We start from the raw sequence: 14,324 nt of genomic DNA, 5'->3' as shown, positions 1-14,324 counted from the left end.
CTTCTTCTTAAATTTAAGAAGTATAAGTTAAGAGTAATATTAACTATAAAGTATATATAGATAATAGCTAAATTAAGAGCTATAGCTATAGCTATTATATTAGTAATTAGTTTAATATTAATTATTAATTAGAGCTAGATTTATTATAAAATACTTATAAGCTTAGCTTTATATTATAATACTAATAGATAATCTAAGCTAATTAGTAATACTTTTATAGTTCTTAATAGGGCTTATAAAAGTATAATTATACTTAGGTATATTTTAATAAGTATTAAAAACCTAATTATAAAGAGTATTATTAGAATAGTAGATAGTAGAGAGAGTATACTAAATAGTAATAAGCTTATTAAAAACTATCTTAAAGTACTTTATTTTAATTTTATTAAGGTTTTTAAAGATTATATAGTTAAAAGTAATACTATATTACTTAAAGAGATATACTTAATAAGACTTTTTAGTCTTAAAGTAAGCTTTAACTTTAATAACTAATTTAGTGAGGTTAATAAGTATATTATTACTATAAAGCTTATTATAATAATAATTAAGTATTTTACTCTTAAGTATAATAGAGAAAGTACTTAAAGTTTAAAACTTATTAATATTAGCTTTAATATAAGAATCTTTAAAGATTAGAAGCTTAAAGTTAAAGATATTATATATATTACCCCTAAATTATATACTATTATTATATAACTTTATAAGATCTATAAGTTAATAAAAAGATAGCTAATTAAATATAATAAAGTTAAATATATTATTTTTATTAAAATTAATATTAAAACCTCTTAGATAAGTAAAAGTAGTTAACTAGTAAGTTCTAATAAAGCTTAATTTATACTAGATTAGTTTAAAAAATAGGGCTATATATAAAGAGGTATAGCTAGAAAATACTAATAGCTTTAGCTTAATACCCTTAATATTATTAAAAAAGTTAATATTCTTAATAGCTTTTTTAAAAGAGGGAAACTTAGCTATTTTATTATTAATATCTTTATTAAACTAATAATAAAAGTCTTAATAAAAAGTAGTATAAATATTAGAAGTAATAGATTTACTATTTTATATAATATAAACCTTATTAGTAATAAAGAAGTCCTTAAATTCCTTTATAGTAGCTTTATTATAATAGTTAAAAGTAAATTCTAATATATCTTTAAAATTAGTAAAAACTTAACTTTAAAGAATAGAACTAATAAAGCTATTAAGTTAGTAATACTCTATATTAAATAAGAAGTATAAAGCTACTTAACCTTAAGTAGTAATATTTAATTTTATATTAATATTACTAAACTTACTTTAAACGCTATAGTTAATTATATTATAAACTTTAATAAGGATAGAGATAAAGTAGTTATTAGCTAGAAGTATTAGAAAAGCTAAGAAAACTAAAAAGTTACTTAGAAGGTTTCTTAGAAGAGCTATAGTAGATAATTTAGATATAGTTAAAAAAGCTTAATAATAGTTATTTAAGAAGTTATATAAGTTATTAAAAGTATAGAGGGGTAGGTATTAATATTCTTAATAGAGTAAAATATTAAGTTAAATTATAAATAAGGATTACTATATTATAGTTATAAAGAGCTTATTAAGTATTATAGTAGCTAAAGTTTATTTATTTAATAGATAATTTATTATTTTATTACTCTTATTTAACTTAATATAGCTTAATAGTAATTAAAGATAGAAGTATAAAGGTTAAGAAAGATCTTTATAATAAACTAAAAGTTAGTTAACTATATAGAAAAGAGTACTAAAAATAAATATTAATAAGAAAATAAATAGGTTTAATAAATAATATTATTAATAAAGTAGTAAAGTCTTAAAAATAAGGAGATAGTATAATAGTATTATAGAAAAAGTAAAAAAGCTATATAATAGTATTATAAAAAGAGTATAAGTTATTAAGAGTAAAAGATAATAAAAAATTCTCTTATAACTAGTAGTTAGTAGTTAGTATTTAGTAGTTAAATAATAAGAAAATCTTATAGTAAAGTATATTATATACTATATATATAAGTAGTTATTATTAAATAAGCTTAAAGTAGCTATTTATTATTAATATTAACTTAATAAAAAAAAAGGTAGTTAAAAGCTATTAAAAGTAAAGTAATCTCTTATTTACTTATTTAGTATAAAAACTCTACTTATAAGAAGTAAGAAGCTAAATAAGATAGTTAAAAGTGAAGTAAGTAGTTAACTTTATTATTAATTATAAATTAATAAGCTAAATTTAATATTAAAAGTTAAGTATATAATAAACGTTCTTTAAATAAAAAAGAAAAGTAATTACTAAAAATATTCTAAATAAAATAAACTATCCTTTAAGTTATATTATAACTACTTCTATTAAATATAAAATTAAAAGCTATAAAAGCTATTATTATAATCTTACTATTATTAATACTATAGGGAGATATTATTTAATCCTATTAGTATTAATAATATTAGTATTAATATACTCTTCTTAGAAACTAAAAGAGAGTAAGTTTAAAGTAACTTAAGTAATATAAACTATCTTTTCTTAAAGTTATAACTACTTTATTAGTATAAGTTAATTAATTAAGCGTTTCTAAGTAGAATAGATCTAAATAAATATTAATAAGACTACCTCTTCTAAAGCTTTACTAATCTATAGTTAATTAATATATTATATAGTAATAACTATAAAGTTAACTACTAATTAGTATTAATCTTATAAGACTAGCTAGCTAGTAAGGCACTATAAGCAGTAAATATTATATTATATTAACTATATTAGTAGTAATATATATAAGGTTAACTATATTAGAGGTAGTAGCTATAATTATAGTGTTAATTATAGAGGCTAGTGCTTTATATAATTACTAATTATATAAGGCACGCCTAGCTTAATTAACGCTATAATAGGCTAGCGTTACTAATAAAAATATAATAAACTAATTAGATTTCTAAATATAATAAACTAATTAGATTTCTAAATATAATAAAACTATTTAAACTTAAAATTATCTAAAGATCTTTTTAGTTAAAGCTATTATTTTTATAATTATAAACTAAATAGTTTTTATAATTATTATATTATAACTTATTTTAGAAATCTCTATTAATAATAAATATTTTAATAACTACTTATTTATATAAAGTATAATTAATATTAATATAGAATTTAGTTTTATAAGTTATTAATATATCTTAAATTATAATATTTAAATTTTTATTATTACCTTAATAATAAGAATAATAGCTAAAAGTAATTTAAAACTATACTTTATTAAGGTATATTATATATTTATTTAGATTAATAACTATAAGATTATAATAACTATAATAATAGTAAATCTTAAAACTATTAATTATAACTTACTCTTTAAACTTCTATTTATTATTTTTATTAAATTTATTTTTAAGTATTTAAAATGTTTTATTACTACTATAATAAAAATTAAAAACTATAGAAGTAATAAATTCTAAAATATTAATATTTTAATTAGCTTTATATAATTAGATTTTTTATATTAGATTTAATATTATTTCTCTAAATAGGAAAACTATATAAAAGATATCTATAATACTTCTAAAGCTATAAAAAACTAACTTAAGACTAATTAAAACCTTAATAATATATATAATATAGTTTAAACTTATTATATTAATACTATAATAAACTATAAAAAAGAGTACTTTTTTACTTAAAAAAAAAACTAATTTTTTTAAATAAAAAGAAGCTATTTTTAAGACTAATTAATATTCTACTTTAATTTTACTTTTAGCTATACTTAATATCTTAAGAATTATTATTAAAGTATTAGTTATTCTAATTATAAAAACTATTTAAGCTTACTTTTTTAAAAATACTAAAAGCTAATAAAATCTTCTTAAAGTTTTAAAAGATTAAATATTCTTTAAATTAATTATAAAAGATCTTAAGTCTAACTAAAGTTTTATTAATATTTATATAATATATAAATATAAAAATAAAAAGGTTTATTTAGTTAATAATTTACTTTTAAATAAGTTTATTTGTAATAAATAGAAAAACTAAAAAAAAAACCCTAATTTAAGAAATAGAAAGCTATTATTAGCTTTTTAACTCTCTCTTTACTAGCTATATATATCTATAATTTATATAGTTTAACTAAGGGATTTATTTTATTTTTAAGAGGTTTTTAAAACTTAAAGTTATTTAGTTATATTTTTTACTAAGAGAGATTAAAATACTTAAATATATCTTTATAAATTAAAAAGAGGTATTAATATAGGATTTTATAGAATATAAATATATTAACTTTTATATAGTTTTATTATAAAAAATTAGAACTATTCTATATATTACTTAATAAAAAAAAGGAATTTTTATTTTAAAAACTTTATAAAAGAAAGTTATTAATATATTTAGATTAAGAGTTATATAAAGAGTTTTAAAAGAATTCTATAAATTATATAGAAACTCTTAGTTCTTTATTACTAAAAAGAATAATAATATAAAGCTAATTAATTTTTATATAAAACTTAATAAAATTAATATTAAAGATATTTTTATTCCTCTAAGTATTAATAAATTCTTAGAAAACTTTACTAACTATAAAATTATAAGTTTTTTAAATCTATTTTCTAAATATAACTAAATCTTATTTAATAAATTAAATTAAAATTTAATTATATTTATTATATTTTTAAAGTTATTTAGAATATATATTTTATTTTAAAGAGTAATAAATTTAATTACTTAGTTTATAAAAGTTATAATAAAAATCTTCTATAACTTTATTCTAAATATTTATTAACTTTTTTTTAATAATATCTTTATTAAAAAACTTAAAATAATATATAATAATAACTATATAGTTAAGTTTCTAGAAGTATACTTATATATTTTTAAGTATTTTATAAACCTAAATATAATACTTTAGAACTTTAAATTTACTAATATTATAATTTCTCTTAAAAAACCTTAGATTTACTAACTTATTATTAACTTTTTTAGTTATATAATAAATAATAAGAAATATAAGCTTAATTAGAATAAAGTTATTAAGATCTTTAAATAAAAAAAATATAATAATATTATAGTAATTAAAAATCTTTTTAATATTATTAAGTTTTATTAAGTATAGATTAAAGATTATAAAACTATTTCTACTTTATTAATAAGACTTTTTTAAAAAAAAGTATTTTTTAAATAGAAACTAAAATAATAATTAGTTATAAAAACCTTTAAGTTTTATTTAGTTAGCTTTTTATTACTTTAACTTAGGCCTCTAGCTGTTCACTGTGATTGTTACCTACTTAGAGCGACAGACCTCCTAACTCCATGCCTCCTAATAATATACACAGCCTTTAGTCATATGATTATAACTCTCCTAACCTCAGCCGCACTTATATATGCACATCACACCAGACAACTTCACTATCTTCAACTTCACTTTAGCAACAATGTAGTTTGTGATTACTCAATTACTTAATTACTAACTACTAAACTATCAACCTATCCTCTCTCTTACGCATCACCCACGCCGCCATTAAACACCATCCCTATCACTGCTTCGCCGTCCACCATAGTGGCTTCTTTAGAACAGCTATGCCATCATCAGCAACGTTCTCTCTATGTAATCAGCATAAGGCGTACTTACTGTCTCTACGCAAGCCTTACATCCTCTTTAGCACCCTTAAGTGCCTCAGAGAAGAAGTCCCACTCATTAAGGTAGCTAAGAACATAGTTAAACTCCACGTCAATGTTATCCAAGGCTTTCTTAGCAAGAGGGATAACGTCGCTACCTATAAGGGCTTCTAGGAGGCTTATCAATAGAGCTATTAGGATAATATGCTTTTAGTCTTCTTCAGATTATTCTTTAAATAGGAGCTTCTCGTTAAGCGTGCTGAGGTTAAACTTATTCTAGATGCATTACGTGTTATTTACAGAGATAAGCGTGCCGCCTAGCTTACGCTTAGCGAACTTAAGTGCTTTGCGTGGTGTAGATATTATGAAGATGCTTTAGGATTTATTATGGGTTAAGAAGAGGGAAGGGTATGAGGCCTTACGCGCAGCAGTAGAGCTTTTTATGCTTCTAGCTGTGAGAACCTCTTATGATGACCTCTTTGGTTAAGGAGTTATCTCTGTTTAGTGGCGTTGCTATGAGAGCCTCAGTGACCCCTTCGGCCCCAATATGATCGGCCCCGCTACGTGCGGCGCCGCCAGCCCCACGCCGCGCGGCCGGCGCCATTGCTGTTCCGCCAGTCTATTCGGCCAGGGCGCGCGTTTGACTTTATGATGTTCAGAGGGTTTGCCTGCCAGCAGGAACGTATAGGGTTTCTATACTGTTTTCCTTAATTAGTAGAGGGCATAGGTTAAAGTGCCCATATAGTGTTTCTAGAATTATGCCTGCGTATAGGGTGAATTTTGCTGTAGTCTTTTTGCGGGGGGGCTATGTTATAACTATAAACTTAATTACTTTAACTTATTAATTATAAAGAGAAAGCTAATAAAATCTATTTATTTACTAATATAAATACTAAAAAGTAAAAAGCTATATTTAGATAATATTATTAAAATAAGAAATATATTACTAAATATAAAAGTAGAATTTAGATAGGTATAGCTCTTAACTATAATATAGAAAAGTTTAAGTTTTAATTAGTTTTATTTACTCTTAAAAAGCTTAAGAATTACTTATATAATATATATAATTTACTCTTAAAACTAATATAAAGGTTTTTATAAACTAAATTAATAATATTACTTTAGATTTACTTAAAGTACTTTTAATATAATAAATTACTTAAATTAAGATATTTAATTTTAATATTTATTATATATTTAGTATAAAGAATAAAGTAGTAGATAGTTTTTTATATAAACTAATAAGGGAATTTAATATCTAAAAAGCTAAATAAAAAGAAAACTTAAATAAAATAATTAATAACTCTATTTATATATTTAAAGTTAAAAAAGATCTTAAACTTAAAACTAATAATCTATTAAGTTATAATTAAATTTAGTCTTAATATTTATAATAAATTACTAAGTATTTAGCTTTTTTATTATATTTAAAAACTATCTTTTAGATTAATTTTAAGAAATTTAAATTATATATAGTGAAATATATATTTTAAAATAGTTTTTTTTTCTAAAAAAGAATAAAGTTAAACTTTATATTAAAATAAATAAAAAATGATAAAGAAGAATAAAAAATTAATTTAGTATATATATATTAAAAGAGGGTATTAAAACTAAAATATAATATATATTAGATTTTAAAAGCAATATATTTAGGAAAATATATATTAAATAATAAATAATAATATAAAAAGCTATTTATTTTATATATAAGTTTAATTAAGGTATTTTAAAAACCTTTATACTTTTTCTATATTTCTAAAAATCTTATTATAATATATTTATATTAATATTTAAAAAATTAATAATTACTCTTTAATTAAAGTTTATAATATATTTATTAGTTATATAGAAATATATTAACTTCTTAAGAATATTAACTTAAAGATAATAGCTAAGTTTATTTAGGAAGATATAATTTACTATTATAAGATCTATAAGCTTTTTATAATTAATAGAGGATTAAAAAATAAGAAGTTTATTAAAATATTTAATTAAATCTATAAGGGATAATATTTTATTATCTTAATATATAATTTAAAAGCTAATAAATTTATTAAAAAAAGATATTAACCTTTTATTTATATTTTTATAACTTAATTAGATTTTAATAAAAAGAACTAAACTTTAATCCTTTATATAGCCTTTTTTACTAATTAAATATTAATTAGATCTTTTATAAAATACTCTTTTTTTTATTTTATTTATAATTATAACTTAATTACTTTAATTAAAACTAAAAGTATTATTTAGTAAGTATTAAATTAACTAAAAGTTAGAAATATTAAAATTAAACTCTTTTTATATATATAAATTTTTAAATAATTTAATTCTAACTAATAAATAGCTTTTAAATATATTATAAAATACTACTACTAAATTACTAAAGATTATAATTAAAGAAATAAGTATAAAATATAATATAAAAACCTATAAGTTAGAAATATTATTCTTATTTATAATATAAAGCTATTTATTAATAAAAACTTTTCTAATAAGCTTAATATATATTAACTAAGCTTTTTTTATATTTAGTAAATATCTTTTTAAATTTTATTTTATCTATTTAAAACCTTTATTAAAATCTTAATTAAGTAAATAGTAATTAGTAACTATTTAAAGAAATTTATAATAAATAAGGATAGCTATCTAAATAATATCTCTAAAATAGAAGTTTAATTAAACCTTAAATAAGCTTTTAATAAGGTTTTTTTATTATAAATTAACTTAATCCTAATATATTTAGCTTAATAGAGATCTTAAACTCTAATAAGTTATTTATACTAAAAGAAATAGAAGTTAATAATTTTAATACTATAAAAATATAAATTAAATAATTATAAGAATAAAATAAAATACTATAAATTAAAGTTAATATTTAATAGAAAAAAAATAAAATAGTAATAAGTATTCTTATAAAGAATAAAAAGTTTAATAGCTAATATAGAGATATAGAGGAACTAAAAAATAGCTAAGTCTATAAAAACTATTTATTTTTATTAAGTAAAATATTATTTTATTTATTTATATTTAGTTATTTTTATATTATAATTTATATTAATTATATATTTATATTATTTCTTTTATTCTTAATATATATTATTATAAAAAAAGGGGAGATATATAATAATAAAAACTAATAAATACTAAAAAGACTAAAAAATACTAAAAAAACTTAAAAAGAACTAATACTACTTCTAAAAAATTTAAAATACTAAAAAAACTTAAAAGGAATTAATATTACTTTTAAAAAATTTAAATCTAAGCTAGTCTAAATACTTCACTAAAAGCTACTATCTCTAGAAACTATTTTATATTCTTATTATATATATAAAGTTTCTTTTTTTACTTTTAAGTAATTTATCTATCTAATTATAACTTAAGTTATTATTAGAATATTAATAAATAGAGTATTTTTCTCTTTATTAAACCTAAACTTCTTATTTAACTTATTTATATAGTTAAAAAACGCTTTATAATCTTTTTTAATTACTTTATTTAAAGGGAAATTTAACTAGTTATTAAGAAAAAACTTTATACTTTTATTATCTATATAAAGTATATTATTAAGAATCTTTTTTTATAGATTACTTTTCTTAATATATTTAACTTATTTTATTTTTTCTTTATTATAGTTAGCTTTATATAAATATAATAAGTTTTTCTTATAGTAGATATAATTAAAATAAACTTCTTTTTATTTAGTTTAATAAGAAATATATTTTTAGAATAATAGAGCTATTTTAATTAGCTATCTATTTTTAGTAACTTTAAAAGCTATTTTAGCTTATTATTTAAAATATTTATTATAAAGATAAAAGTTATAAGTATTATATATATAAATTAATAAAGCTTTAATTACTTCTAATTTATTTAACTTTTAGTATAATTATTTTTAAAAATTAAAATAACTTTTAGTAATATAGATCTTATATATAAAGAATAATTAATAAAGAAATTTTCTTATTTTTTAGTTAAAGCTATATATATAGTAGAAAACTTTAGAAATAACTCTTAAAACTACTTTATTATAATTTTAATATAATTTTTAATATAAAGTTTATCTATAAATTTAAGCTAATATTAAATTAAGCTAATAAGATTTTTAATTAAAGTTTATAAAAAGAAAAAAGAGGTTTATATATAAGTTAGTAGTTAGCTTAATTAAAGTTAAAATTAACTTATTATAACTAAAGTAAGTATAATAATTTAATATAAGTAAAACTTACTATTTTTATTTAGTTTATTAATAATAGTAATAAGAATAAGAGAGAAAAAGAAAAGCTTATATAAAGTATTTTAGCTAATAATATAAAAATAACTAAAGTTAATTTTAGTATTTATAATATAAATATTATATAACTTAAGAAAGTTTAATTATTATTATAAAAAGCTTAGTTAAGCTAAAAAATATAAAAGTTAATATATTAAGAGGAAGAAAAAAAAGATCTAACTAAATAAAAGAAATATACTTTTTTATATCTAAAAAGAGAGGTAGTTAATACTAAAATAATAGTTATAATAATAAAAAAGCTTATTTACTATAGTAATCTATTAATAAGATAAAAAAGAATAACTTAAAAAACTTTTTATTATAAATTTAAAATTAATTAATTTAAAGAGAATATATTTAATTAAATATTAAAAATAAAAATAAAGTAAATATAAAAATTAAAGTATTACTATCTATAAAAAAAGCTTATAAACTTTAAATATCTTATAAATAGATCTTAAGAAACTTTAACTTTTCTATAGTTATATTAATTTTTTTTTTTAAAAATATATTATTATAAGCTTAACTAACCTCTTAATAACTATATTTAACTCTTTATAAAGTATTAAATTATATATATTACTTTTTTTTCTTTATACTTATTATACTTTTAAAACTTTATTAACTACTTTAATTACTTATATAAGTTTTACTTTTAGAAAACTACTTTTTAAACTTAACTAGCTCCTTTTTTATTTAAAAATTATATTTTTAAAAAGAATATTAATTATTAGTATTAAATTTATTTTTATAATATCTATAAAAAGAGGTATTTTAAATTACTAACTCTCTATTAAATAGTTTTATATATTTATATATATAATAATTACTCTATTTTAATAGATATATTTATATTTAACTATAATATTTTAACTAAGCTTAATTATTATTTATATATCCTAAAAATTATATTTTTTCCTCTTTACTTATTATAAGTTTATTTTTTTAATTCTTCTTTATTTATAAGATATTTTATTATTATAACTTAAATAGATTATAATATAAAATTATTTAGCTTATTTTATAACTATTTATATATTTATTTCCTCTCTATATTAATTAAAAATATTAAGATACTTATTATTTTCTCTCTTTTTTTAAGTCCTTTTTATTCTCTTATTATTTATAAAATCTAAAAAAGTATTTAAAATATAAATAATATTAAAAACCTTTATAAAAACCTTTAAATTTATATTTTTTTTTATAAAGATTAATTAGTTAAATATAAAAAAACTAAATAAGTTAGAGAAGTATTTAGATCTCTTAAAACTATAAACTTTCCTATTTTAGATTACTATTTAGATATAAATATTCTTAGTATAATTAATATAATAATTAAAAAAAGCTATTATATTTTTCTTATTTATCTTAAAAATAGTTTTCTTAATATTATATTTAATATAATTAAGCTTATTAAAGCTTTAATTAATTTATAAAACGTTTTAAATATATTAAAACTTAAAGCTTTTAAAGATTACTTTATACTTATATAAATATATAGAAGTAAAGATATTATAAATATAATATTAATTAAATAATAAAGTAATATATTTAAGAAAAATAATAATAATTATTAATAATATAAATAAAGTTAAGAAATTTAAAAGAAATACTTTCTTAACTTTTATAACTTTTTAGGATTTTTTTAGAGATATAATTTTTTTAAAACTAAATATATTAAATTAACTTATAAACTTATTATTAGAGATATTAATAAAAAAGGATATATAAAAATCTATATAATATTTATCTTTTAAACTAAAAATAGTATAATAAGAACTTATAAAAAAAATAAAACTATTTAGAAAAAAGAGACTTTATTATCTTTATTAAGATTTATAAAGTAAATAATTAGTTTTTAATTATAATTATTAACTAGAGAAGTAATTTATATCTCTATTTAAACTTTACTTAAAACTTTAGATTTATTTTTTATATTTTAAGCTATTTTTAAGTTATTTTTTAAGATATAGTAAAACTTATTAGAAATTAATATAAAATCTATAAAATATTAATAGAGATATAAAACCTTATTAATTATATTATTTTTATTATTTTAAATTTCTAATTTAAATTATTAAATAACTTTTAGAAGTATAGTTTTTATAATACTAATTTTATTTATTATATATTTTATAAAAAAGACTATAGCTTAAAGATAACTTAGTTATAATATATAGCTAAGAAGTAAATTATAAGAGATAACTACTATAAACTCCTTTTTAATTATTAAGTTTAGCTTATTATTAATAAATTTAAACTATAAAGAAGTAATAATATTAAGAGATTATAAACTAAACTTAATTAAACTTTTAATAAATAAATAAATATTATAGATATTATAACTAAAAATAATAAAAGTTAAAGATTTATTAATATAAACTAAATTAAAGAAAAAGTTAAAAAGTTATATTTAGTTTATTTTAATTAGTTTTTAGTTATTTAGGATTTAATCTAAATTATTAAAGAAAACCTAATTACTTCTTTAAATATTTATAACTTAAATAATTTTATTAGAGATAAAGATTTAAACTTTTTAACTTATTAAAATAATATTAAAAAGAGAAACTACTTTATTAAAAGTATTAAAAAAAAATAGAATTAATAAGTTAAAATAGAAAATCTTTAAAGAAGTATATACTAAATAAAAGTTAAAAAATAAAAACTAAAGCTTAATTTACTTAAAAATACTATTAAACTAAATAACTATATTTTAAATAACTTCTTTTTAGTATAAAATAACTTAATTAAAGATATTATTTAAAAAATAAAACTTTAAAACTTTTATTTATTTTTAATTATATTAAAAGAATATTTATTATTTAATATATAATATACTAAAAAGCTATAAAAAATAATAAGGATTTTATTTATATAAAATAAAAAATAGCTAAAAACTTAGCTTAAAGTAAAACTAATAGCTTAAAAGCTTTAAAAGCTAAATATAACTTTAAATATATAAAGTAAAGCTAATTAAGTTTTTCTTTTTATAATATATAAAAGACTTAAAGGATATATAGAAAGAAGTAAAGAACTTAGAATTTTTAATAATTTTAATTTAAAAATAAAAAACTAAATAAATATTTTTATAAGTATTAAGTATTATTATAAAACGAAATAACTTATATAAATAAATAGAAGCTTAATTAATTTATAATAAAAAAAACTAAATAGATAAATAAGAAATATATTTATTTTTATATAAATTTTTATTTTTCTTTAATAATTTTAATAACTATTTCTTTAGAAAAGTTTTTAAGATTTTTTAGCTTAATTTATAGAAAAGGTTTATTAATTCTTATTTTTTAAAATTTAAATAAATATAAATATTTTTAAACTCTTCTAGCTTTAATTAGTTCTATTTTTATTTCTTTTTTTAATCTTTATTATATTTCTTTAATTATTTAAAGTAAAAATAAAATAAAATATTATAAAAATATTACTATTAAACTTCTTCTTAATAGCTTATTTTTTTTTAAAAAATTATATAATTTAAAATATAAAAAGAGTAAAATATATAAATAAAACATAAGTTAATTAAACTTATATTTATATATTTATTTTTATATCTCTTATAGTTATTTAGAAAATTAATATATAAGTATCTAGGTATTTTTAGGGGTTTTCTACTTAGAGTAGAGTATTTAGTATAATTAATAAGTTTTCTCTCTTACTTTATTATATTATTTATTTAGATAATATTTTTATTTTCTCTTCTATTTTTAAAGAATATAAAGAAAATATATATAATATTTTATAAACTTTTTAGAAAGCTAAACTCTTAGTTAAACTTAAAAAAAATAAGTTTTATATATAATAAGTAAAATATTTTAGATTTATTATAATTTTAAAAGAAATAAATATATTAAAAAATAAAGTTAAAGCTATTTAAGAATAGCTAATACTAAAAACCTTAAAGAAGTTTAAAAATTCTTAAGTTTTATTAATTTTTACTAAGAATTTATTAAAAACTATAGAAAAATTAATATTATTTTTATAAACTTTAGTTATAAAAATAAATTATTCTAATAAAAAGAACTATAGTAAATAGCTTTTTAAAAAATTAAAGACCTTATTACTAATAAATTAGTTCTCTTTATTTTAAACCTTATAAAACTATTTAAAATAAAACTTAATATATTAGATTATATAATTAAAATATAATTATTATAATAAGATTTAAAAAGATATTTATATTTTTATACTTTCTTTTTTAATAAATTTAAAAAACTTAAGTTTAATTATAAAATTTATAATAAAGAATTAATAGTAATTATTAAAGTTTTTAAAAAATAGAGATTTAAGTTTTTAGGAATTATTTATAAAATACTTATATATTTAAACTATAAAAACTTTATATATTTTATAATTTTAAAAGTATTAGAAAAATAATAAATATAGTAGTTAGAATTCTTATTAAGATTTAAGTTTTAAGTTATATATAAAAAAAGATTA

Source organism: Colletotrichum siamense, assembly GCF_013390195.1.
Source record: "Colletotrichum siamense strain Cg363 chromosome Unknown KSG_Cg363_contig03, whole genome shotgun sequence".
Lineage (NCBI taxonomy): Eukaryota > Fungi > Ascomycota > Sordariomycetes > Glomerellales > Glomerellaceae > Colletotrichum > Colletotrichum siamense.
This window is presented reverse-complemented; position numbering follows the sequence as displayed.